The following is a 25,408-nucleotide window of genomic DNA, read 5'->3' on the forward strand; positions in this document are numbered from 1 at the left end:
TTCTAGACAGAGTACATTTGCAGTATGTATGAAGATCCGATGCCTCAGCAAAACCTGAAGCTCCAAGATAAAGAAAATGAGAATGATAGATACAATCAAGGATAGCCCTTCTGCTACACATACAGTGAGTTATACTTCCTGCAGTACAGTATTTTCTGAGTCTTGTAAGGGGAAGAAGCTGAATACTGTTCTATAAATTATTAACTCATTTTCTAAGTGAATCTTAGTTTGCTGTTTGAAGTTGCGTCTTTACAATAGGCAAAGTTGCTTGAGAAGGAGATTGGCTATCACTTATCAGAATCCAGTTAAAGTCTCCTGTAAAGATGAGTTCATATCCTGACAATCAAAGAAATGTTCTAGGTCATTAATAAACTTTTTTAGTATTTATTTACAGTATTTATTGTCAATGTTTATATACACGTTTAGGAAAAGAATTTTGCTTTTTGTATTTTTGATACTTAAATTATGGAGAATTACCACTTGGAGACATATATTGCTAAGCCTCCTGACAGCCTCCCAAGAGTGCTGCTTGGAATAGGGAATTCTTGAAATAAGTTTATACATATCGATTGTGAGCACTAGGTTTATTATTCACTAACTAGTAGTGTGTAATTACCCAAAGGCGTCCTGGTGCTAGGTTAAGTGATTTAAATTTGCTGGCCAAATACAAACTGTCCTAAAAAAAGGGTAGGGACTCGTAAGTTTCTGATTGTAATATTCATTACAAAGGCAAGTTTTTAGAGGCCTACAAAATTTAACAAGCGTTTGCAATGCAATGGGTCTCACGTTTGCTGAGTTAAAATCTTTAGCATTGCAAACTCCTAAACGGACTTTTCTTGTCATGTAAACTGAAAATGAAAAGTGAAACAGTTTCACATAACCATAACTTTCTTGCCACATAAAGTGAAAATGAAAAGTAAAACAGTTTCAGATAAGCGAGCTGACAGCCACAATGAGCATAAAGCAGACACACAAAAGGAAACAGAAGTTCGCTTGCAGTAAAAGTATCGGCAAAAGTGCAATTATCCATGTAACTGGCAAAAGTGCAAATACCCATGTAACAGGGTCAATGTCATGCAAAGCGGTCAACTACTGCCCAGCGAGATCGCGCTGCCTGTGAAGAAAAGAGAAAAAGTAGTCCATAAACAATCCGGAAAACATGGAGCCTCATATTTTTTCAGTAGTTGGCAGGTGCACTCAAGGCGGGCTAAACACCGGAATAGGCATGACGGATGCATGCCTTTCACTAATTAAATTAAGCAAATTTTAAAAGGCAAGCACACAAACCAACCAAACTTATGGGCTTGTCATGGGCATGGTTAACAGCCCACAGAGAGATTACAACAGGGACAGAGCGCTTTGCGCTCGACCCTAAAAATGTTTGTTTCAAAGCATAACTCAATAGGCCATTCATTCCATACCTGTGCTGTATGTAACCACAGAAAAGGCAAATCCTTGTGGTCTATTCCTCTGGAACTTAGGGACAGTAAATACATATGCAGAGGCAAAACGAAGCTGCCTAGATGGGTTGTGCTTTTTTAAACATACAAGAAAACATAGGTAATACAAGATACTGGATAGAAGGCTCCGTGACAAAAGCAGAGGGCCTTAAACCTTAAACCACCATCTTTTTGAACAAAAAGCCAATGTGATTTGCGAAATTGAGCAGAAACGCTGTCACGTTTCCAAATGCTGAAATATTAGGGTGGCACACTGCAGTCTTAATAATGATATAATCAGGGAAACTGATTTATGGCTATTGCAGTATTCTAGCCTACTAAAAATAAGCCTTGTTTTAGCAGCTGCTTAGGGTAATGAGGAATGCACGGTAATATCCGTTTTAATTCTTTCATAATTTAAAAGCAAGTAGTCATTTACTGTTTTATATGGTGTTCAAATGATATTTTATTGTCAAACTGTACACCCAGATTGCGGGCAGTAGTTGCGGTTTAATGAGTCTCTAATATCTGGGGTTACCATAAAGAGAACCAGTGTGAAAGACTGCCAAACACCAGCTCCTCAGTTTTATCTGAGTTTAACCACAGGAAATTTGCATTCATGCAACTGGCCTCCTTCACTTGGCACATTTTAAATTGGTTATGAAGTTTGTTAAGATTGTTTTCCAGTCGAACAATCTGAGTGTTACTTAAAACATAGCCATAAAACTGAAACCCACAAGATTAAATCATATATATATATATATATATATATATAAATGTTAAAAAGGTATGTCTTTAAAATCATAATGGAGCTAAGCCATCTGAAAAGCCAGTGTTCTACCTTTCTGAAAGAACAGTCAAACAGTATTACCCGTAAAATAATAGCATTTGGGGGCTTATATACTAGCCCTGTGGTGCAGGGCAGCATAGCAAGTGATCTTGTTGTGCTGTCCTGCACCCCAGGGAAAGGGCAGAAATGTACCATATCTACAAGATACAGTGCTGTTCTGTCATCTTCCCCTGCACTGGGGCACAATGGGCTGGATAGCACCTACACAGCCACACTTGCAATATGGTGCAAGGATGCCTGTGTCCCAGACAAGATTGTTTCTGTGCAGGAAGGGGCACCATCCTGCACAAAAAGAAACCATGTGAGCTTTTTCCACTTTCTCTGTGTGCTGAAAGAGGAAAAAACGAGGAGGGGAGATGTAAGATTTTGATGCATTCCCGGGTTTACAATGCCTTGTAAATCTGGGAATGCGCCAAAGCCCATGTGTGTTGCATAGGAAAACCGACTGCGCCGCCCATGGTACGCCTCTCTGATGCAGTGTAAGGCAACACAGTGACTTGCACTGCATTGCCTTGCACCATATATACAAGGTCATGAAAACCCACGCAAAGTGGCTTTGCATGGCCTTGTAGATAAGGTCTTGCACAAAGCGCTGCCAGTGCACCACAAAAAGTGACTCACCTGTTGCGCACAGGGCTTGTAAATAAGCCACATGGTATTCTCATTAATTGGTGCTAGCGAAAAGAAAATGCAAAAAGTTAGAGAGGCATGGAGACTTGCACATTCCCAATCAGAAAAGGAGGCATAGAAACAAGAGCCCAAGGCTGGAATACTATTGAAAACTATGAGGTACTATTATCAAAATAAAATGTTATTAGCAAAAAATCCTAGTACAAAACTTTTGTGGGCTATAAATCCTTTACAAAAAACAAGCCGAGGACACAGGCTACAGAAACCAAATGGTTGGGACAAGAAAATGCCAACTTTTTTAAAGTGGCATTTTCAGAATTGTGGCACAAAATCAGACTATCATTAAAAAGGATTTTAAATTGCAATTCTTTTGTGACCAAACTTGGCATTTCTACCCATTCCCAGTACAAAAACGAGTACTTATTAAATGTATAAAGGTAACCCAATGTTATCCCAAGGGAGAAGTAGGCCTTGCAGTAGTGAAAAACACATTTAATATTTTTCACTACTAGGTCATGTAAAACCTAAAAATACAGGTCCAACTTTTTAAATACACAACACTGCCCTATGAGCTGTCCAGGGCCCACCATGGGGGTGACTTTATGTATTAAAAAGGAAGGTTTAGGGTTGGCAAAATGTTTACTTTGCCCAGTCAAATTTGCAGTTTGAAAGTGCACAAAGGCTGCAATGGAAAACCTGGGGTATGTTCTAAAGAGCTACTTAAGTGGATGGCACAATAAGGGCTGCAGTCCCACTAGTAGCATTAAATTTGTAAACCATGGGTACAAATGCTATTACTTTACCAGGGCCTTATAAGTACATTAGATATGGCAATTGGGTTTAAGCCAATTTCATCATGTTTAAAGGAGTAAGCACAACTACAACAGACAGCTAGTATCTTTTTATGCAGCCATCTGGAAGGTCCCTTTTAAACATGTCAGCCTAAGGGTGGTCCTTCCCCAAACATTTTGCCTACTTGCCTCCCTTTTTTCTGGAGTTTTGCTCTGTTGGCCTTAGGACTCTGTGCATTTAACCACTGCTAACCAGTGCTAAAGTGCATGTGCTCACTACCCTAAGCATGGTTTCCTTGCCAAATACCTGATTGGCATATCCAATGTATATGTAAGTTCCTTATAGAGTGCTATACCATATACCCAGGGCCTGTAAATTAAATAATACCAGTCCGCCTGCAGCACTTGTTGTGCCACCAACTTAAGTGGCACCTTAAAACGTGTCCCAGACATTCCATTAAAGCCTGAAGGCAGTGTCCTACTACCATGTCGACTTTGCATTTAGAACCCCTTGCAAAACCTTAACCTCCCCTTTTTTCTACTTATAACTCACCCCTAAGGTACACCCTAAGTAGCCGGTAGGGCAGGGTGCTGTGTAATTAAAAGGTAGGACATTTACTTTTTAGTTTTACATGTCCTAGTAGTGAAAACCTCCCAAATTAATGTTCTCACTAGTGAGAGGCCTACCCCTCCCATAGGGTAACATTTGGGATTCCTTATTAAAATTAATAAGTTGTCATTCCTAAACCATAGGTGGTAGATATGTCATGTTTGGTACCTACAAACTTGTAATGATAAAACCCTATTGAATGGTAAAGTTAGATTTATCACCACAAGTTTGAAAATGCCGCTTTTAAAAAGTTAGCATTTTCCTGCCCTTAGCCCTCTCTGCCTGTAACCTGTCTCAGGTCACATGACTGGGTGTAACTGACAGCTGGTAATTTGTGAATTCACCCCAGACAGTCACACAAATGATGGATTAGCAGAGCCTGAATGGGCCATTAACTGACGTGATGGGAGGGGCAGAGCCAAGCACAGCTCCACTTGCAACTGAATAGGCTGGGCTCTGCCACCACACAGTAGGCTTAATGATCAGGTATTGTCAGTGCAGCCAGCTAGGAGCCAGATCAGGAGAGGCAGGGAATTCCTGGAACTTCATAGAACCCTTCTGGAAACTTCTCTCATCTTCCAGGAGCAGGGTATAAAAAGAGGAAGGACTAGCAGAGGACTGGTTTCTGCTGTGATCTGCTGTGCACTCTGCCAGACTGCTGCTGCACATGGAAGGACTGCTTTGCTGCCTGGAGCCTGCTTGGGACCTTCAAGAAACCAGCCCTGCAGCAGAGCACTGCATCACCACCTACACCCAGGACTCCATAAGTGACTCCAAGGGCTAGTTCAGCCGGTCTCCTGTTTTGAGCCACAGGGACATAATAGGTTCTCCCCATCTTAAACCTGCACCTGGACCCAGCCTGAGTGAGTCTTGCATCCCCAAGACGCACCCCTCTGCTCCTGGACTATTGGTTGTGTTGCTAAAGGTGCCTAGGTGGCCATTTTCTAAAACTGAGGACCTGCTATTTTTAACCTTAAGCTTAACAAATTCAGAACTCTCGTTCTAATAATTGGATTTTCATAGTTTTGGTGTCAAATAAATTATCAAAATGCTCTCTATTATTCTAAATTGGTTTGGGATTTTTATTGTGTTGTGTCTTCACTGTGTTGCTATTCGTGTACTGCATAAATACTTAATCTCTCTAAGTTTAGCCTGACTGCTTTTTGTGCCTAGCTACTTAGGGTTAAGCACAGGTTAATTTGGTGACTTTTTGTGGCTCACCAAGGCAGTTTAAAAAAAATATATATATTGTTGTTGGTGATATGAAGGCCCCCTAAGGAGTAGTTGTTTGGTGACGTGATATCTGAATAGTTTTCTTTGTTTTTTTTTGCTGACCCTATTGACCCATATCTCAAAGACTGTTTAAAAGTCTGCCTCAAACACCAACTCCGCTGTCTTAGATGATCTCCATAATACATGTGTTGTCTCATGCCCAGTATAGTCATTGTTGTGAAACTAAGGGCCAGATGTAGCAAAGAAACATTTTGCGACTTGCAAATAGCGAGTCATAGCGACTCGCTATTTGCAACTCGCAAAATGTTATGCAGAACGGTGTCTCAGACACCGTCTGCGAGTCGGTATGGGGTAGCAATGACCCACCTCATTAATATTAATGAGGTGGGTCGCAAATTGCGGCCCCATACCGACTATGGGCACTCGCAAACATGGAGGCCTGCTGTAGTCAGCAGACCTCCATGTTCGTGACTGCTTTTAAATAAAGCAGTTTTTGTTTTTGTTTTAAGTGTAGCCCGTTTTCCTTAAAGGAAAACGAGCTGCACTTAAACAAAAATCCGAAACCTTTCGTTTCGGAATTTTTTCAGGGTGGGTAGTGGTCCCTTGGACCACTACCTGCCCTGAAAAAATTATTTGGGGTCCATTCACAAAGAGGAAGGGGTCCCATGGGGACCCCTTCCAATTTGCGAGTGGGTTACCATCCACTTGAAGTGGATGGTAACTGCGACACCATTTGCGACCGCATATGCGGTCGCAAATGGTATTGCATACCACTAGGAATCGCAAATAGGAAGGGAACACCCCTTCCTATTTGCGATTCTGAAATGCATTTTGCGAGTCGTCCCGACTCGCAGAATGCATTTCTGCATAGGAAAATGCGATTTGCGACTCGCAAACGGCAGTTTTTGCTGTTTGCGACTCGCAAATCCTTTCCTACATCTGGCCCTAAATGAATACTTGTGATGCCATCAGTGGTTATTGCCTCTTAAGCTGGAATATGAGCCTAAAATGTTACCTCTGTTTAAAATATCATGTCTTCCTCTTGGCTGATATTTTGCGGTGAAAAATATTGTAGTGTGTAGTGATGTATTGGCTCCATGGTTTGATCTGTAGAGTTCACCCTTGCTAAGTCATTTAGGTACCTTTGTCAATGAAAAACATGGAGCCATAGATATTTCTGGAGAGTGTGGCTGGCCTCATGTTGATGCCAGACGGGCGCTGGACTGAGAGGCTAGTCTGCTCTCTATTGCTATACACGCGCATGCGCAAAATGAACTCCAAGGTCCTTTTCACTCGGGGTTTTGTCTCTTGTGCAGCATGTCATGTTCCTCAATGAACTCCCTGAATGCCCGGCAGGGTGCAAAAATGATTCAAGGCTTTGCCTTAGGGGAATTTAATGTGCAGGGGCTCCCTCCACTCTGATTTGGGTATTTTTTAGAGTTTTTGCTCTCTTTTGTGATTAGGAGTTTCTCCTCATTTAACCTGCAAGGGCTATTCCCTCACCCCTTTTGAACTCTTCCATCTCCTCATGTGATTAAAAATGGCGTACTTTGCAGAGAGGACGAATATTATCAGGATGAACCTGAGATTCCATACAAAATTTAAATGGAGGAGAGACTAGTACAGGCCCTGAGTCACCATGTACATGACTCTGTTAACCAGGCTCTAATAAAAGATTTAAAACCTTTCACTCAACCCCTGGTGAGGTTTGGCCAAAGAGAACTGAAGGAGGGGACCCCCTCTGAGACACGGGTCCAAGATATCCAACCTTCTGGCATAGGTCTTGCCAAAAAGCCTCAATGGGGACTGTTTCCTCAGTGGAAAAGTTTGCACAAATGGCCACTTCGGTCCTAAAAGACCATGAATACGGTCATGGGGGCTCCTTTGAATCTCAGAGAATATTTCCTACCCCCTCGGCACCACACATAGAGGCATCCCAAACCTCTGCTTCCCAATCCTCTGATTCAGAAAGAGCACTGGGTGAACCCAAACAATCGACTAAGCAAAAGAGCAAGACCCATCATACCACCGAGGAGATGGTGGTTCAGAAGAATTTCTTTTTCGAACCCCAATATATTATCCAACCACAGAATGGGTACCCTCTATGAAGGTGGCACACTATGTGCCAGAGAGCATTCGTAGAAGTTTCAACAAAGAAATGCGTAATACCCTGCGATCTGAGTGCCTGCTTCCCTCTCTCCTAGGCAAGGTGGCAGATACCCCAGAACTGAACCCTAGCATGGCCACTTTCCTCAAAAGATTTGCTAAAGACCAGAAGAATGGCCTATATCAAGCCTGGAGAGTTTGCCAGGACAAATTATTGGACATATCAGAACCAATCACTACAATTTTGGAATTGGCAGTTCAAGCGAAAGAGGTCAACACGCCACTAGACCCTGAAGCGGTGTTGGAACGGGCGCAATGAGCAATTTACCTCCTTGCTAATGCCAATTGTGCCGTGTCCACGGAACAGCGTAAATCTTTTCTAATGAGGATCGATCCTAAACTGGTCGAATTGGCCCCATCAGAACCTGGAACTCTGGCTAATGGTCTTTTGTTCGGTGACAAATTCGTCAAAGACTTACAGAAACATGTTTCCACCTTTTCCGCCCTTGACAAAGCTCAGGCCTCAATGAAGAAGATGTTCAGCAGTGGCCTTTTTCACAGGGCCGGACACTATTGAGGCCGAGCGTCAGGCCGAGGTTTCTATCAGGCTTCTGCAAACTATCCCCCAAAAAGTTGGGTCTCATATCAAGCCACTTCAGGATTCTACCCCTCAAGGAACAGGGGAGGCCAAAGTCACTCCTACAGGAGTAGTGGCAGAGGTGGTGTCAACACCTCAGACATGGCAACAGCAGGTGAGAATAATCCCCTTTTCAGAGGTTGTTCCTGGTGGGGAGACTGAAATAGCATTTACAAGCTTGGGAACTAATCTCATAAGACCCTTGGGTTCTTCAAATGGTTCAAGGGTACAAACTGGAGTTCTACTCCCCTTCCAGGCAACAAACTATTCCCCCCCATTCTGCATTTTTCCAAAACAGACAGCTCTTTCATAGACGGGAAAATTGATTCTCTTCTGCGCAAGTAAGCGATAATAAGATCACCCACCTCACCCTACAGGTTTTGTCAGCACAAACATTTTAGTGGAGAAAAAAAGTGTGGGTTACCGTCTAATCCTAAACTTAAAGTTTTTCAATTCTTGTATAGTATACTGCCATTTCAAAATGGAGGGCATTCATCTGTTAAGAGATCTATTGCAGGAAGGAGATTGGCTTGTCCGGCTTGATCTCAAGGACGCCTATTTAACGGTGTCAATCTTCGCACCTCATCGTTGCTTCTTCCAATTTTGTTGGTGAAATCTATGGTTCGAGTTCTCAGTCCTTCCGTTCGGCCTGGCTTCACTAAACTACTGCGGCCAGTAGCACAATTCCTTCGCCAACGAGGCATGCGCCTCATCATTTACCTAGACAACATTCTCATCATGGTCCAAACCAAGGATTTGGTTTTAGAGCATCTGTCTTGGACCATTCAGCTTCTTCAGGAGCTAGGTTTTCTGATAAACTGAGAGAAGTCGATCACAATTCCCTCACAAAGTATAGAATTCTTAGGCTTTCAGGTAGATTCCAGCAAAGTGCAGCTAAGATTACCTCTTCTGAAATGATCTCTGATCAAGAAAGAGTTATGTAAGCCGGTAGGTGAACATCCCCTGATTTGTAAACTCTTGAGGGGTATAAGAATGGTTAAACCCCCTCAACCTAGATATACAACGTTATGGGACGTAGACATTGTCCTAAGGTTTCTGAGAAACTGGCTGTGTGATGAAGATCTATCTTGCAAACAGGTGTCGGCCATACTTACAGTATTACTATGGCCCTCATTACAACATTGGCGGTAAATGCCGCTTACCGCCGTGCAGAAGACCGCCAACACACCGCCGCGGCCACGGAATTCCGCCACAGCTATTACTACCCACAGCTCGGATTCGCCAAAATCTAGACACCCACACCAAAGGTCCGTGGTAAACTGCCGATAACAAAACCGACACCGTCACGCCAACAGGAATACGCCCACACTATCACGACCCACAAATCCACGCAGCGGTCTTTCAACCGCGGTATTCCAATGGCGGTACACACCGCCGCGCTCAAAATACACACACATTTACAAAACACTACCACATTTGGACAAATCAAAATATACACACCTGATACACATACACACACCACTCCCACACACCCAATATAATATAAAACACACACCCACATTACCTACAGACCCTTACTACCACAATTGCGACTGAAGGCCAGAGAGAGACACCACCACTACAAACTAGCATCCACAGGCACTCAACACCATCACTCACACAACATCCACGCACAAAACACCACACACCCCTAAACATCACCCCACACATCACAACAAACACCACCCCACACATCACCCACGCCACCCCATGGCACCGCAAAGACACCCCAGGTTTTCTGAGGAGGAGCTCAGGGTCATGGTGGAGGAAATCATCCGGGTAGATCCACAGCTATTTGGAGCACAGGTGCAGCACACCACAATAGCTATGAAGATGGAGCTATGGCGCAGAATCATGGACAGGGTCAACATAGTGGGACAGCACTCAAGAACACAGGATGACATCAGGAAGAGGTGGAACGACCTACGGGGGAAGGTATGTTCCGTGGTCTCAAGACACCAGATTGCAGTTCAGAGGACTGGCGGCAGACCCCCACCTCCTCCCCCACAATTAACAACATTGGAGGAGCAGGGTTTGGCTATACTGCATCCTGAGGGCCTCGCAGGAGTAGCTGTAGGAATGGACTCTGGTAAGGCAAAGCTTTCACTACTTCATACCCCACCCTACCTGCATACTATCACATACCCCCACCCTCACCCTCACCCCCATCACTCCAACTCCTCACATATGTCCCCCTATCACAAACCAAGCCCTGCATGCAACAACAGAGCATGGACACCCATCACCAATGCATGGCCCCTGCACATACCCACACTCACCCCTAAACATTTAGCACACAAGGTCCTACACAAGAATGCAAGCACTGGGTTACAGGGTCACCCACCCACTGCACACCATGGCACACAGATGCAATAATCATGCCTTTACAGCCCTGCAGGACCCCTACCCAACGTCACCGGACAGGAGGGTCCAGGCATGTCCACTCCACCCACAGAAGAGGCCCACATTGATGACAGCAGCTCTGTCCAACTGGATCTAGATGACCAGCCCGGCCCATCTGGGACCTCGGGACAGTCGGTTCCCCTCACACTGGCACAAGCCACAACAGAGCCTCCCCCCTCTGTAAACACCAGCACAGCACCCACCCAGCGGGCCCATACCTCTGTCCCCAGGACACGTCAATCAGCAGTGTGTCCACCACTACAGGGAACCCAGGCTACCCCACCACCCCAAAAACACCAGGGACCTGGGGGCAGTGGCAGTGGGCACACGGTTCAGGGGACAGAGGCACAGAAACACAGGGGAACTGGGAGGGCTGCTGTGCGATAGGGGGAGGACAGACCCAGGGAACCCACTCTCCACAAGGCCCTCTCCAACATCATGGGAGCATACCACCATTCCCAGGAGACGATGGTAACAGTACTGGCCAAGTTCTGGAGACCCAGCGGCTGCAGGAGGAACAGTATTTGGGGTTCAGGGAGGAACTCAAAAACATCAATACCACCCTGGGCACCATTGTAGGGGTGCTGAAGGAACTCGTCAACACCAGGAGGGACACTGTGGCACAACAAGGGGCCCCTGACACTAGCCTGGATGATGAACTGCCCACCACCTCCGCCGGCGCTAGTGGACAGGAGGCACCGCCACAGGACCACGACACCAGCACCCCACCCCCTGCAGATGGAGAACCACCCCACAAACGGTCCCTGAGATCCAGGACAAAGACAGAGAACAATGCCAAGACCCCCGCCAAGAAATGAGACCACCCTGATTATCATCCTTTTGTCCTACTTTGTCTCCCTGTCTATCCATCAACTGCCCCAGCTCCACTTCCTATGCCCCTTTGGACAATGCACCTCTGAAAAAAATAGACTGGACTCTACCATGGACATTCCTCCACCATCACCCCTGACCATTTAAAAACACCCTCCAATATTTTGCACTTAAATAAACACCCTTAAATCACAAAACAATCTGGAGTCAGTCTGTGCTTTTGAAAATGTGTATTTGCAATAACTGTGGGAAACTGCTATATCCATTGTATTATCAACATACCTATGTCACACAGTTCTAGTCCATGAGGAAACAAGGCAGATGTCACACAGTGGGACCCACATCTGTGAAATGGAAAGGGAAAGTGACAACTCAGTGTCCATACACTGGGTGAAAGTGACAGACAGATGAGAGGTAGAACAAGGGTATCAGATGTAGCATGCAGTAATGTCTTCTTACCTGTGTCTCACTGGAAGTACTGATGAATCACTGTGTTTCTGTTGTCGATATCCTCTTCTTCTGGCTCCTCTCCTTAACTGTCCACAGGCTCCACAGCTGCCACAACACCTCCATCTGGACCATCTTCCTGCAGAAAAGGCACCTGTCGTCGCAAAGCCAAGTTGTGAAGCATACAGCAGGCCACAATGATCTGGCACACCTTCTTTGGTGAGTAGAATAGGGAACCACCTGTCATATGGAGTCACCTGAACCTGGCCTTCAGGAGGCCGAAGGTCCTCTCTATAGCCCTCCTATTTCGCCCATGAGCCTCATTGTAGCGTTCCTCTGCCCTTGTCCTGGGATTCCTCACTGGGGTAAGTAGCCATGACAGATTGGGGTAACCAGAGTCACCTGCAAATGTCGAGGGACAACTGTTAGACACACACTAACTCTTAGGGATATCCCCAGACCCAGACACCTAGTCACACTGTATATGGTCCATGTCCTCACCTAATAGCCACACACGGTGCCTCTGGAGTTGCCCCATCACATAAGGGATGCTGCTATTCCTCAGAATGTAAGCGTCATGCACAGAGCCAGGAAACTTGGCATTCACATGGGAGATGTACTGGTCGGCCAAACACACCATCTGCACATTCATCGAATGGTAACTCTTCCTGTTTCTGTACACCTGTTCACTCCTGCGGGGGGGCCAAGACCACATGTGTCCCATCAATGGCACCTATGATGTTGGGGATATGTCCCAGGGCATAGAAGTCACCTTTCACTGTAGGCAAATCCTCCACCTGAGGGAAAATGATGTAGCTGCGCATGTGTTTCAGCAGGGCAGACAACACTCTGGACAACACGTTGGAAAACATAGGCTGGGACATCCCTGAAGCTATGGCCACTGTAGTTTGAAAAGACCCAATTGCCAGGAAATGGAGTACTGACAGCACCTGCACTATAGGGGGGATTCCTGTGGGATGGCGGATAGCTGACATCAGGTCTGGCTCCAACCAGGCACACAGTTCATGGATTGTGGCACAGTCCAGTCTGTTTGTGACAATTACATGTCGCTCCTCCATTGTCGACAGGTCCACCAGCGGTCTGTACACCTTAGGATGCCGCCATCTCCTCACCTGCCCCAGCGGACATGCTCTATGGAGGAGAACAGCAAGCAGAGAGTCAGCCAACACTGAGGTACAAAAACACAACTTAATTCAACATTTTTTTAAATCCACTATGTGCCTGTATTAGTGTGTATGCAAGGCCTAGATATGTGTGACTCATTTCAAATAAATGCCATGTGGCCCCCTGAAATGGCGGCTGCCTGACCTGTAATGTGGGACAAGGGGATATGAGGTAACTGCTCTGGCGTTGTACACCGTCGTGGTAGGCGGTCGAAGACCGCTGCGCAATCCTGCATTGGTTAACATTGGACCCTATGGGTCCCAGGAGCCAATGACGATGTACGCCAGCGGTGACAGTACGCACCTCCGTGGACGTGACCGCCATTTTCTATATGTTCACTCACTTGATACCTGATCTTCGACAGGAAAGGACCTACACGGCAAGTGCTGCTGTGACCTCAGTCTGGAAGAGACAATGGCTCATGTGTCTGGGGAAAGGGCCCCTGCCTTCAGCACAGAGGAGTTGGAGAAACTAGTGGATGGGGTCCTCCCCCAGTACACGCTAATCTAAGGACCTCCAGACAAACAAGTAAGTACACTGTGAGCATGCTGAATGGGAAATGCCTGTGTGGAGTGATGTGGATGGAAGATAGGGGGGGGAGAATGAGGCGTGCATGAAACGACGGTGAGTGCATGTGCGTCATGGCAAGGGTAGGGATGAGGGCCAACTACTGTGACGGTGCGGACGGTTATACCTTCTCCTTTTCCCCTGTACTATTCCTGTAGGTCAGCACCCACCAGAAGAAGGATATTTGGCGTGCCATCGCCAAGGAAGTCCGGACCCTAGGGGTCCACCACAGACGGAGCACCCACTGCCGTAAAAGATGGGAGGACATTAGCCGCTGGAGCAAGAAGACGGCGGAGGCCCAGCTGGGGATGGCCTCCCAACGTGGGAGGGGTGCCCGTCGCACTGTGACCCCCCTGATGTTCTGGATCCTAGTGGTGGCGTATCCGGAGTTGGATGGGCGCTTGAGGGCATCACAGCAGCCACAAGGGGGTGAGTACACTCTCATTCAGCTGATTCTGCTCGCATTGGCGGTGGCTAGGTGGGGGAGGTGGGCTGTAGGTTCCCCTAGGCCAGGGCGAGTTTAGTAGGCAAGGTCCCTTGGTAAGGCAGGCCATGTGGCACCCCACCCCACCTGTGTTCAGACAGAACATAATCATAGAGAAAGCACAAAAGGGTAGTAAGGGTGAAAAGCGCCGCACATCTGATCAGTACAACAATTGTACATATGCAAGTGTTTAGAGTGAAAGCAGGGTCTGGTGCAACCTGGCCCAGTGCCTTACTACCCAGTAGGCACAAAGACGGGTATCCGAGTATCCATAGACAAACTTGAAAAAGATGGCCACAGCACACAGAGTATATAGTCCAATGGTGTGACAGGGATAAATAACCCTGATAGTATACTGATAAAGTGAAAGGTAGACTGGAGTCCAAGGTCTTGTTTTGCAGATGTAGTCTTTAATAGTAGATGCTAGAGATCATAATGTCATCAACGAGATACAGCCAACACGTGTTTCGTCACACAAGTGACTTCATCAAGGCTGCAAAACAGTAATGAGAAACAGAAAAGGAAAATACTATTGCTATGGCAAACATAAGTGTGTGGTGTAAAGCGTGAGCTCATATTTGAGCATGCGAAAGAGACTCCAGGTGGTTGGACATCCAAACCCAGTGAAGTGTATGTGAATTAGGTGGACTTAACAAGGTGAGTAGGTGAATGTTGGAAAAGCGCTGCAGGTAAAAGTTCATTATTGGGACCCTAAGTGCAGACTGTGAGTGGGAATGTGAATAACTGTGGATGAATGTTGTGTAACCTAGAACTAGAGTAACGGGAGGTATGCATCCAAAGTTTAAGGGTGGGCAAATGCACCAGTGTTCTGGAGTGGTATCTATGAGCCTACAGAGTGAAATATAACAGGTAGATGAGAGGAGAAGGGCTGAGAGAGAGATCCGACAACTGGATGAGTGAGGGCACAAAAGTGAAGCTAGTGAGTGGACCAAAATAGAGAAGTGGCAGGAACTAAGTACATAAAACATACCTGGGCCAACTGGCCAGAGTGGTACGTGACATAGGTAGGTGGCGAGGGAGCCCTGTGACCAGTTATCTGGGCTCCAGAAAGTCAAATGTTGCTGGTAGGAAAGATAACAAGGAATGTGAAAGAACAAAGAGAAAGTACACAATAAGAGTGAAAGAATAGGAGTAGAGACATAAAGTAAAACAAAAAAAGGGGGGAAGGAAGAAGTCTAAACGAGCGGTGTGTAAAGAAAGAGGGAGAAAGTAAGAGGAATAGGTCACAAATACATACCTTTTAGTAATGGACCTTGTGGTAATGTGCCTGGGTAGGGTAATGTACCCGTAAGAAAAGGACAGTAATGGTAGGCCCTGATAAGCCTATGGTCGGGAGCCTAAAGAAGTGTCGGAGAAAAGGGGAGAGCGAACGAGAAATGAGCCACTATAACCTAAAAGAGGAAACCATGAACATAAGCAATTGGTATAAACGCAGGTCAAGCTATAGCGGTGTGGAATGCGAGAATTAGACATAGACACGTGAGCACTGAGATCTTACTACAATGGTAGAGTGGTCCTGGCGTAATTAGTTATGACCATGAATCGCAGATAGTTAATAAATTAAAGAGAAGTGAGGTGAAAACTCAGCGTGGTAACGAAAGCTAGGATAAGTTATTACTAATGAAAAGGCAACTCGTCCAGAACGGTCAAGGCGGGTTGAAAGATGGAGAATAAGCGAAAAAAAGCCCGTGTGTACAGGGCTGCGTTAACGGCATGAAAACACGTGGTTTTCAAACGAGAAAAAGTGTTGACATGTGTAAAGCTGGCAGCGCCGTATGTAGCACAATCAAATAACGCTAGTTAGGGATGGAGCAGAGAATTATGTGCGTACAAGTGTATGGCTAGTAAACGGAGATTGGCCTGAGTGCAAATTGTAAGCTGGCACTGAGGCCGTGAAGAAGTGAACCTCCAACCAGACGTAAAATAGACCGATGATTCCATAAGACAAGGAGGCATAAGGGCAGAAGAGGAAGGCTTACCTGAAAAGTTATGGAATGTGGCACCAAGTAATCGGAGCGTTGTGATTGTCCGAGAGGACGTGAGATCTCGTTATAAGAGCGCGGAAGGGAGTGTAGTTGAAATAGACAAAGGACTTGTATTGGGAGAGCTAGTCAGTGTGGCGGCCATGTTGGATGTGAAAAATAACTGAACGAGCGCCTAAGATTGAGGAAGAAACGTAAATCTATGAAATATCGAAGAGGTGGCCATATTGTAAGGTGGAGGAACACAGGAGAGAAGACTGGGCTTGCAATACAGTGTTCAAGTAAAGAAAGAATATGTTATAAGAGGTGGAGAGTAACGATAAGACGAGACAAAAAGAGATAAGAAGAATATGGGTAGAGAAAACAATTGTTTGAATGATAGTAGTAGCTGGAAGGTAAAGTAAATAAACAGACCGATTGGGAGCATGCCAATAAGTAGTGAGTGAGTCGGTGCAGTGAGCGTGAGTAAAAAGCGAGGTAGGTAACGTAGGTGTGGTATTGGTGGCAACTGATAGTACAGGTTATTTAAGGAATATATTGATACATGGTTATGGTAAGTACAAAAACGGGTTCACCATACAAATATTAGGTTAAAATAATACAAGGGCAATAATACAAATGAACAATCAGAAGTCACGAAGCATATTACAAATGTTAGATGTAACAAAACAAAAGGTGATGGAGTGTGTAGAAACAAAGGCCATGGAACATAGTAATTAGATACAGTAGAGGGTGTAAAGCTTATGTACAAAAAAGAAGCATGTTAAAATACAGGAATGTCATAACCCGTGAGGAGTAAAGTATATACATACAGGTATTCACGGGTATTGGCCACGAAGGGGCCCAATTAATCAGCGAAAGACAACAGAGGAGTGGATCTCAGACCTCAAGAGAGAAAATAGTGTAGTTCACGGTCTATGTTTAGGCCTGATTCAACTGTGCGAAGTTTTAAGATCCACTTCGCCTCGCATCTTCGCAAGTCCCTTGTTCTGTCCCCCCATCTTGGGGAGTTGGAAACATGCATGATGCCATGGAATCTAATGTTTAAAAGATCTTTTTCACCGTGCAGGGTGTTGAAGTGGACAGGTAGAGGATAGTTAGTGTTGACATTTCTCATAGCTCTGACATGTTCCTGTATTCGTTCCTTGAGTGGGCGTATGGAGCTACCAATGTAGATCAGACCACATACACAAATCAAGCAGTAAACAGTGAACTTTGTGTTGCAATTCATGAAGGTCTTGATTTGGTACGTGATCCCAGTATTGTAGGAGAATGAAACCGTTTTGTTAAGGGCCAATTGGCAGGATATGCAACAGCCACATTTGTAAAAACCGTTAGGTTTTTCTGGAAGCCAACCCTGTTGGCGAGTTGAGGGGGATGGGCAGAGAAAACTAGGGCACAGAATGTTTCTGAGCGTGCGACCTCTAGTGTGCACAATGGTGGGTGATATCCCTACTGAGTTCTTAAGGCAGGTGTCTAGCATTAACAAGTGCCAATGTTTCTTAAGAATGCGCAGTACCGCCTTGCTCGCAGGGCTGTATTGGGTAATGAAAGCGACCGGTCTCCTGTTTGGAGAGCCACTAGCGGCAGATTCCTTGGGGCTTTTCAGCAGTAAGGTTCTTGTTAGAGATGCGTTTACTGGCAACCGAGATAAGTTTGTCAGTGTAACCCCTAGCTCAGAAGCGGTGAGTTAAGCTTGTTAGTTCTTGTTTGAAGACCATCGTGTCAGTGCAGTTGCGTCTAATCCTGACCATTTCTCCATATGGAATGGCCCTGATCTGAGTGAGGGGATGAGCGCTCTGAGCATGTAGGATAGAATTGCAGGCAGTGGGTTTCCTGTAGAGTCTTGACATGATCTTGTTGTTGGTGATGTATAACAATAAGTCCAAAAACTCAATTTGGGTAGTGTCCACTTTATGAGTGAACACTAGGTTAAACTCATTAGTGTTAAGATGTTGTATGAGTCCATTAAGGTCCGGTATGTTGCCAGTCCAGATGACAAGAATGTCATCAATATATCTCCCCCAGTAAAGGATATGTTCGGTGATGTGTGTCGGACAATTGGACCACAGGTGGATTTTCTCAATTTGGCCCATGTAGAGATTAGCATATGATGGGGAGAATTTAGCTCCCATGGCTACACCCTGACACTGCCGAAACCATCTGCCATCATGTAGGAAAATGTTGTTCTCTAGCACCAACCGGGTGAGGTCAAGAAGCATGCGCGTGTGATCATAGAGTGTAGCGTCACGGGCATTGAGGGTTAGTTGGAGCATTTCCAGACCCTTTTCCAGGGGAATGGAGGTGTAGAGAGAGCTAACGTCAAGGCAGACAAACCTACACCCTTCTGTCCATTCGATGTCCTCAAGTTGACATAGTAAGTCCCTAGTGTCCTGTATGTATGAGGGTAAGTTGTGTACCAAGGGTTGGAGAAAAGAGTCAATGTACTCAGAAATATGTTCCGTGGGAGAGCCTATCCCTGAGATGATTGGTCTTCCAGGGGGAAAGTCGCCTGATTTATGGACCTTGGGTAGAATGTAAATGCAAGGAGCCCGAGGCGCCTCCATGTACAAAAATCTGTATTCACTATCGGTTAGGAGACAAAGGTTCTTCCAGGAGGTCAGTTTCTTTTTAATGATACTGGTGATGTCAGGAAGAGGATTAGATTGAAGCGCAGAGTAGGCTTGTATGTCATTGAGTTGTCTGTTGATTTCTGCAATGTAATCAGTCTTGTTCATAATAACAACATTGCCCCCTTTATCTGCCTCCCTGATAACTATGTCCGTGCAGTTAGAGAGTTTATGTAGTGCTCTGAGTTCAAAAGGATCGAGATTTTTGTATGGTCTGTGAGTGCAGGTATTGTTCTTGTCCTCTAAGTTGTGCAATTCCGTGCTAACGGCTTTGTAGAAGACATCGATGTGATTGTCTGGTGGCTAGGTGGGGACAAACGTGGATCTGGGTTTGAGCCCACTGTTAACGTCTACGTTGGGTGTGATGTCAAGTTGAGTCAGTAGTTCGTCAAAGCTTGGAGGTGATGATGATGTATTATCAAGGGAAAGAATTTATGGATGTCCTGTAGGTCCTTGATGGATTGGTTGCAAGTTGTTAATGAAATACGGGCAGACTCAAAGGCGTCTGGTTTGTTTTGGAAAAACTTTTTTAGTTTGAGGTTGCGTACAAACTTAAAAAGATCTATGTGTAAAGTAGTGTAGTCAGGTGTAGAAGTAGGACAAAAGCCCAAACCTTTTTTCAAGACATTTATTTCGTGTACAGATAATTTCAATTTAGAAAGATTCATAACCTGTACAGTATCCTCTGAGGTAGAAAGGTTTTGTTCTGAAGGGGGACCACTTAGGTCTTTTGGGTTTTCGTGGTCGAGCGAGTTGTCATGCCCTCCCTGGTGTTTGCTGTGGTGTTTCCTACCCCCCCTCCGGGTGGGTTTGTGTTTGTGCCTGGTCTGTTGTAGTTCTGTCGTAGTCCGTTTCTGTATCGGCCAAGTTCCTCTAAAAAAGAGTTTGATTGTTGGGTTGTGTTCTGTGGATGTGTGCTGACAGAGGACCTATTCCCAGGTGGGTCTGAACAGTCACTTGATAAATTGGAAATGTCAGATAGACTACCCGCGATTGACCCCGAAGGGGTGGTGGTATTGGTGGCTCTGTTGCTAGATTCCTTGTTGATTTGATCGAACCTCCGTGCAAATATATAAATCTTGCCATTTGTGTATTCATTATCATCTCTGATAAGTTTCCGCATTTTCTTATCTTTAATATACAATTGGTATCCCGTCAGTATCTCCCTCATAATCGTGTAGTTTTTGTCAGTTGCTTCTGTGAGGTTAAGATTTTTAATCTCTTCCTCCAGAGAAGTGATGTCCTGGAGTAGTTTGTTACGTTTTCTATCAGCATGTTTAATAAGTATGTTAATCATGCTGAAAGAGGTGGAGGAGATAAGGTGTTCCCATTCCCCAAGCAAGTCAGGGTCTAGGTCTTCAAAGGATGGGAATATTATCACTCGCAATCCCCTAGGTATTTGTTTGAGTTCCAGATAGCGTTTGTGAGTGGTAATGTCCCACCAGCGAGCTAACTCTTGTTTTCTAAGTCTTTCTAGTTTTATGAATTTATGTGTTCAGAGCCAACTACACCGAGTCAGGCTCCTGTGACTTCCATGTGTGCAGCAATCGGGCATAGGCCTTGTAACCCATGTCCCTGTGATTAATTAGGGAACTCAAAGTGCACGGCGTAGTGCAGGGGGCTTCTGAGTCTGTAGTGTCCGCCAACGGTAGCGGTAGCGGTATTGCATGCATGTCTTTCTTCTTCCCCCCCCCCTCTTTTTGTGGTCTCCCTTTTCTTGTGTGCACTAGCATCATCAGGCGGAAGAGCAGTGGCACCGGAGCAGGCGGGAGCTGTATCCCACATGGCCCTGGAGGGCGACACAACGGAGTCTGAAGCCACCAGTGGGACAGAGGGCGAGGGGAGCTCCACAGCGGGGACAGGAGCTGAGATCAGCAACACAGACTCCTCCTCTGATGGGAGCTCCCTACAGGTATAGCCGCCACTGCCCTCCCAGCAGCCCCTCACTGTGTGCCCCGTGGCCGCTCACCAAGGAGGGTGGGCATCTCCTTTGCCCCAGGTACCTCAGCCCCTGCCCCTGTCAGCCCTGCTGCCCTCAGTGAGGAGGCCATTGACCTCCTCAGATCCCTCACTGTTGGGCAGTCTACCATTCTGAATGCCATCCAGGGTGTAGAGAGGCAGTTTCAACAGACAAATGCATACCTGGAGGGCATTCATTCTGGTCAGGCAGCCCAACAGCGAGCTTTTCAGACTCTGGCCTCAGCACTGATGGCAGCCATTGTCCCTGTGCCTTCCCCCTCCAACTTCCTCCACCCAGACCCAAACCCCTGTACCTCAGCCTATCCCAAGCACACCCTCAGGCCAGCATGCACACACCTCAACACACAAGGGAAGCTCTGGCAAACATAAGCACCACACATCCCACAGTACCTCACACAAGCATCATACCCATGCAGACATACCAACAGCCACTGCCTCCACTGTGTCCCCCTCCTCCTCGTCTCCCTCCTCCCTCCCTGTCTCATCTCCACTCACACCTGCATGCACTACATCTACAGCCACTATGTCCATCACCAGCACACCCATCACCACACCCCGCTCATGTGCACTCACCACCCCCACTACCATTCACACATCCCCTGTGTACTCTCCCAGTGTGTCTGAGACCCACCTCCAAAGGTACACAAACGCAGCCACACACCCACCCAACAGCCATCCACCTCACAACAGCCTCCAGCCCATGCACCTTCACCCAAAGTCAGCAAACATACACCTCCTACAGCCACTACCTCTTCTTCCACTCCCAAACCCCCTCCATCTACCCGTCCCAGTGTGTCCAAAAAACTTTTCCTGTCCAACCGTGACCTCTTCCCCCCACCTCCCCCACCCCTTCAGTCCCCTAGGGCCCGACTTTCCAGGTCCCAACCCAGCACCTCAGCCACCACATCAGCAGGAACAGTTGTGCCAGCAGTAACCGGCTTCTGGAGTGTGCCAAGCAGCAGGGCAGCCAGTGTGCCAAGGAGCCAGACCACAGACAGTCCCCCACTTCAGAAGCATAAAATGTTGGCCACTGCCCGGCGGGAGAAAGGCAAAACCTCTGTCACCAAAGGCTCTCTCAGGAGTACAGTTGGGGGAGTGGGAAGACAGCTGCGCAACCATCCAAGGTGGGGAAAGGGGCACAGAAAGAAAGGCAAGTCGGCGCAAACCTGCACGGCGGACAAGACCGCCACCAGCACCACTGCCAAGGACACTGCCGCCACAAGCACGGCTTCAGGGGGCACCGCCGCCACAAGCACCGCTGCCAAGGACACCGCCACCACAAGCACCGCTGCCAAGGACACCACCGCTGCCAAGGACATCGCTGCCACAACACCGCTTCAGAGGACACCTCCGCCACAAGCACCGCTGCCAAGGACACCGCCGCCACAAGCACCGCTTCAGAGGACACCGCCGCCACAAGCACCACTGCCAAGGACACTGCCGCCACAAGCACCGCTGCCAAGGACACCGTCACCACAAGCACCGCTTCAGAGGACACCGCCGCCACAAGCATCGCTGGCCAATGAGTACCGAACGCTCCGACGCTACTGAGGCCGTCATGAGCAGGATGAAGCACTCTGGGCACCAAGCCCCCTCCAGAACCAGTGGAGAGATACATCCACTACCTCAGTCCTTGGCAGGATGAAGCACTCTGGGCACAAAGCCCCCTCCAGAACCAGTGGAGAGATACATCCACTACCTCAGTCCTTGGCAGGATGAAGCACTCTGGGCACAAAGCCCCCTCCAGAACCAGTGGAGACTGTTATCCACTTGCGAGACTGTGGCTTTGCACTCCCCAGGATACAGCAGTGGGCAAACCACCCATTGGAGAGACTTGTGAGACTGTGGCTTTGCACTCCCCAGGATAATGCAGTGTGCAAACCACCCACTGGAGAGACTTGTGAGACTGTGGCTTTGCACTCCCCAGGATAAAGCAGTGGGCAAACCACCCACCTGAGAGACTTGTGAGACTGTGGCTTTGCACTCCCCAGGATAAAGCAGTGGGCAAACCACCCACTGAAAAGACTTGAGAGACTGTGGCTTTGCACTCCCCAGGATACAGCAGTGGCCAACCCACCCACTGGAGAGACTTGTGAGGCTGTGGCTTTGCACTACCAGGATACAGCAGTGGGCAAACCACCCACTGGAGAGACTTGTGAGACTGTGGCATTGCACTCCCCAGGATAAAGCAGTGGGCATGGAGCCCCCTCGTGAATCTAGCATTGTGCACTCATCCGGCTGAGGTGCCCCCCCTTCCCGCTGAGGTGCCTGTTTTATTTCGATCTGATGCCCCTGCAGTGTTCTCTCCATTTTGATCGGGTATTGAGTGTGGGCCTTACCCATACATTTTGGGCCCAGTGGTCCACAGACTTTAATGGTGCAATACCTGGACTTGTATTCTTGGTGTATATATTTGTTTATAGTGTATATATTTTTGAGTACTGGATTTTAATAGATTACAAACGTTCAAATCATTTCCCCTTGTCTTTGCATTCTTCCGGAGGGGTTGGGGGGTGTAACTGGAATGTATCTTGATGTATTAGTGTGTGTGTTGAAGTGGGTGAGGGTGGGGGTGGGGGTTTTGCGTGTTGCGTGTGTGTGTCACTCTCTTTTCCCTCCCCCCTCCCCTGTGTCGTAGGTGCAGTACTCACTGTGGTCTTCGCCGCTGGCGTTCGTGCTCTTGTTGCGCCGCTGCACGTGACACGAGCCGCACATTCATCTTGGGCCGCAGAACGCGGTCATAAGATGCGACGCACTCCCCCAGCCTGCTCTCTACCTTACAAGGCCCCAAATTGGGCATGGGGCCTCGTTCTTTCTTAGCGCACCGCGTGTCTAGGCAGGTCAGACCCCCCACTCACCTGTTCTTTTCTTTTCTTCTTTTTTCTGGACATCAGGTTGTGCCTTCTTTTATGTTTTTCCCCCTTTCCCATAGTACCCTTCTCTTCCCAGCATTCCTTGCTCCCTACTCTCTATTGTTCCTAGTCCATTCTGTTCTATGTGCTTTTCCCTATCTAAGATGGTGTCCTTTTACTTCCTGTTGGTCGTTTCCTGTTTGTTGGTATTTCCTGGCGCTGCAACACTTTCTGTTTGGATGGTGTCTTCGCTCCTGCTTCCTTGTATTCCTGTGCTGGTTCTCGTCGGTTCCAGTGTATTTTCCTGTATTTTGTTCCTGCTGTTACCTATTCTTTTTGCTCCTGTTGCAGGATTCTATCTTTTTGGAGGTTTTTTCCCCCTTTCAGGGTTTTTTTCCCTCTGGCACTACTTCTGAGGGACACGGCCTGCTCTTGGCGTACCCATTGCCTGCAGCACCGTGGCTACCAGAAAGAGTCGCCCCTACTTGGGCCAAGGCCAAACATTCCAGAACAGGATCCACGCCACTCGCTCTGTGGCCTCCAGGGTAAAGCAGCACGTAAGTCGTGACAACTCTGGTACAGGAGCAGGAAGACAAAGGCAGGGAGTATCTGGAGTTCCGGTTCCATGGCGTCCTGGTTCCTCGTGGGGTGTGTAGAGGTGAGCGTTTTCCCTTCCAAGTCCTGCTCTGCGGCCTCCAGGGTAAAGCAGCACGTAAGTCGTGACAGATTGCAGCGCCCAATACTCCCGACGTTGTCTAACATCATGGATGATACAGTGGCGGCTGCTGCAGATCCTGACCAATCTCTTCTGGCAACCATTCAGCAACAAGCTCAGGAACTGCAACAATTACGCAATGAGAATGCTGCTTTACGACAAGCTTTGGCCTTTCGCAGTGCGGATGTTCCTGCCGTCTCCACCTCTACTCCTCGTTTCTCCGGTGAACCAACTAAGCTGCGAGAGTTCCTCGATGCATTGACAGTGTATTTCGCCTTCCGACCTACCCAATCCTCCCACGACAAGACAAAGGTGGGATATCTTATCAGTGTGTTATCCGGTCCTGCCTTGGCCTGGGCAACCCCGATGGTATCCTCCAATGACACAGTATTATCAGACTATTCCGCTTTCGTGAAACGGTTTAAACAGATGTTCAGTCGTCCAGGATTGGAGGCCTCTGCGGAAGAAGCCTTATGTGACATCCAACAAGGCTCACAAGATGTCCTACAATATATTACCTGCTTTCGACAGCTAGCGGCTGAGACCACTTGGGTGGAACGAACTCTGGTGACTTTGTTCCGTAGAGGACTGAAAGAGGAGATTAAATATGAGTTAGTACGCTCCACCCGAGTTGAAGATCTTCGTGGTCTGATGGATCAGGCTCTTTCCATTGAATACCGTCTCCAAGAACGACGTATGGAGAAGAGAAAGAGTAGAGGATCTTCTCAGCCAAACACTTCACATGTCTTTATGCATCGTCCTGAGGAACCTCGTCCTCCCGCCAGAGACACCAAAGACGAACCTTTGCAAGTGGATACCACTCGAGGCCCACTTTCCGTTAGCGAGCAGGAAGACAGACGTAGGAAAGGATTGTGCCTGTATTGTGGTGCTGCCGGCCCCATGCTTCGTACCTGCCTCGTTCGTCCTCAAAGGCTATCGGGAAACGCCACTTCCCGTCCTCTGTAAGAAGGGAGGGGACAGGATCATCGGCTATACCTTCCATCAGTTCATTCAA

This window comes from Pleurodeles waltl, chromosome 6 (assembly GCF_031143425.1).
Source record: "Pleurodeles waltl isolate 20211129_DDA chromosome 6, aPleWal1.hap1.20221129, whole genome shotgun sequence".
Lineage (NCBI taxonomy): Eukaryota > Metazoa > Chordata > Amphibia > Caudata > Salamandridae > Pleurodeles > Pleurodeles waltl.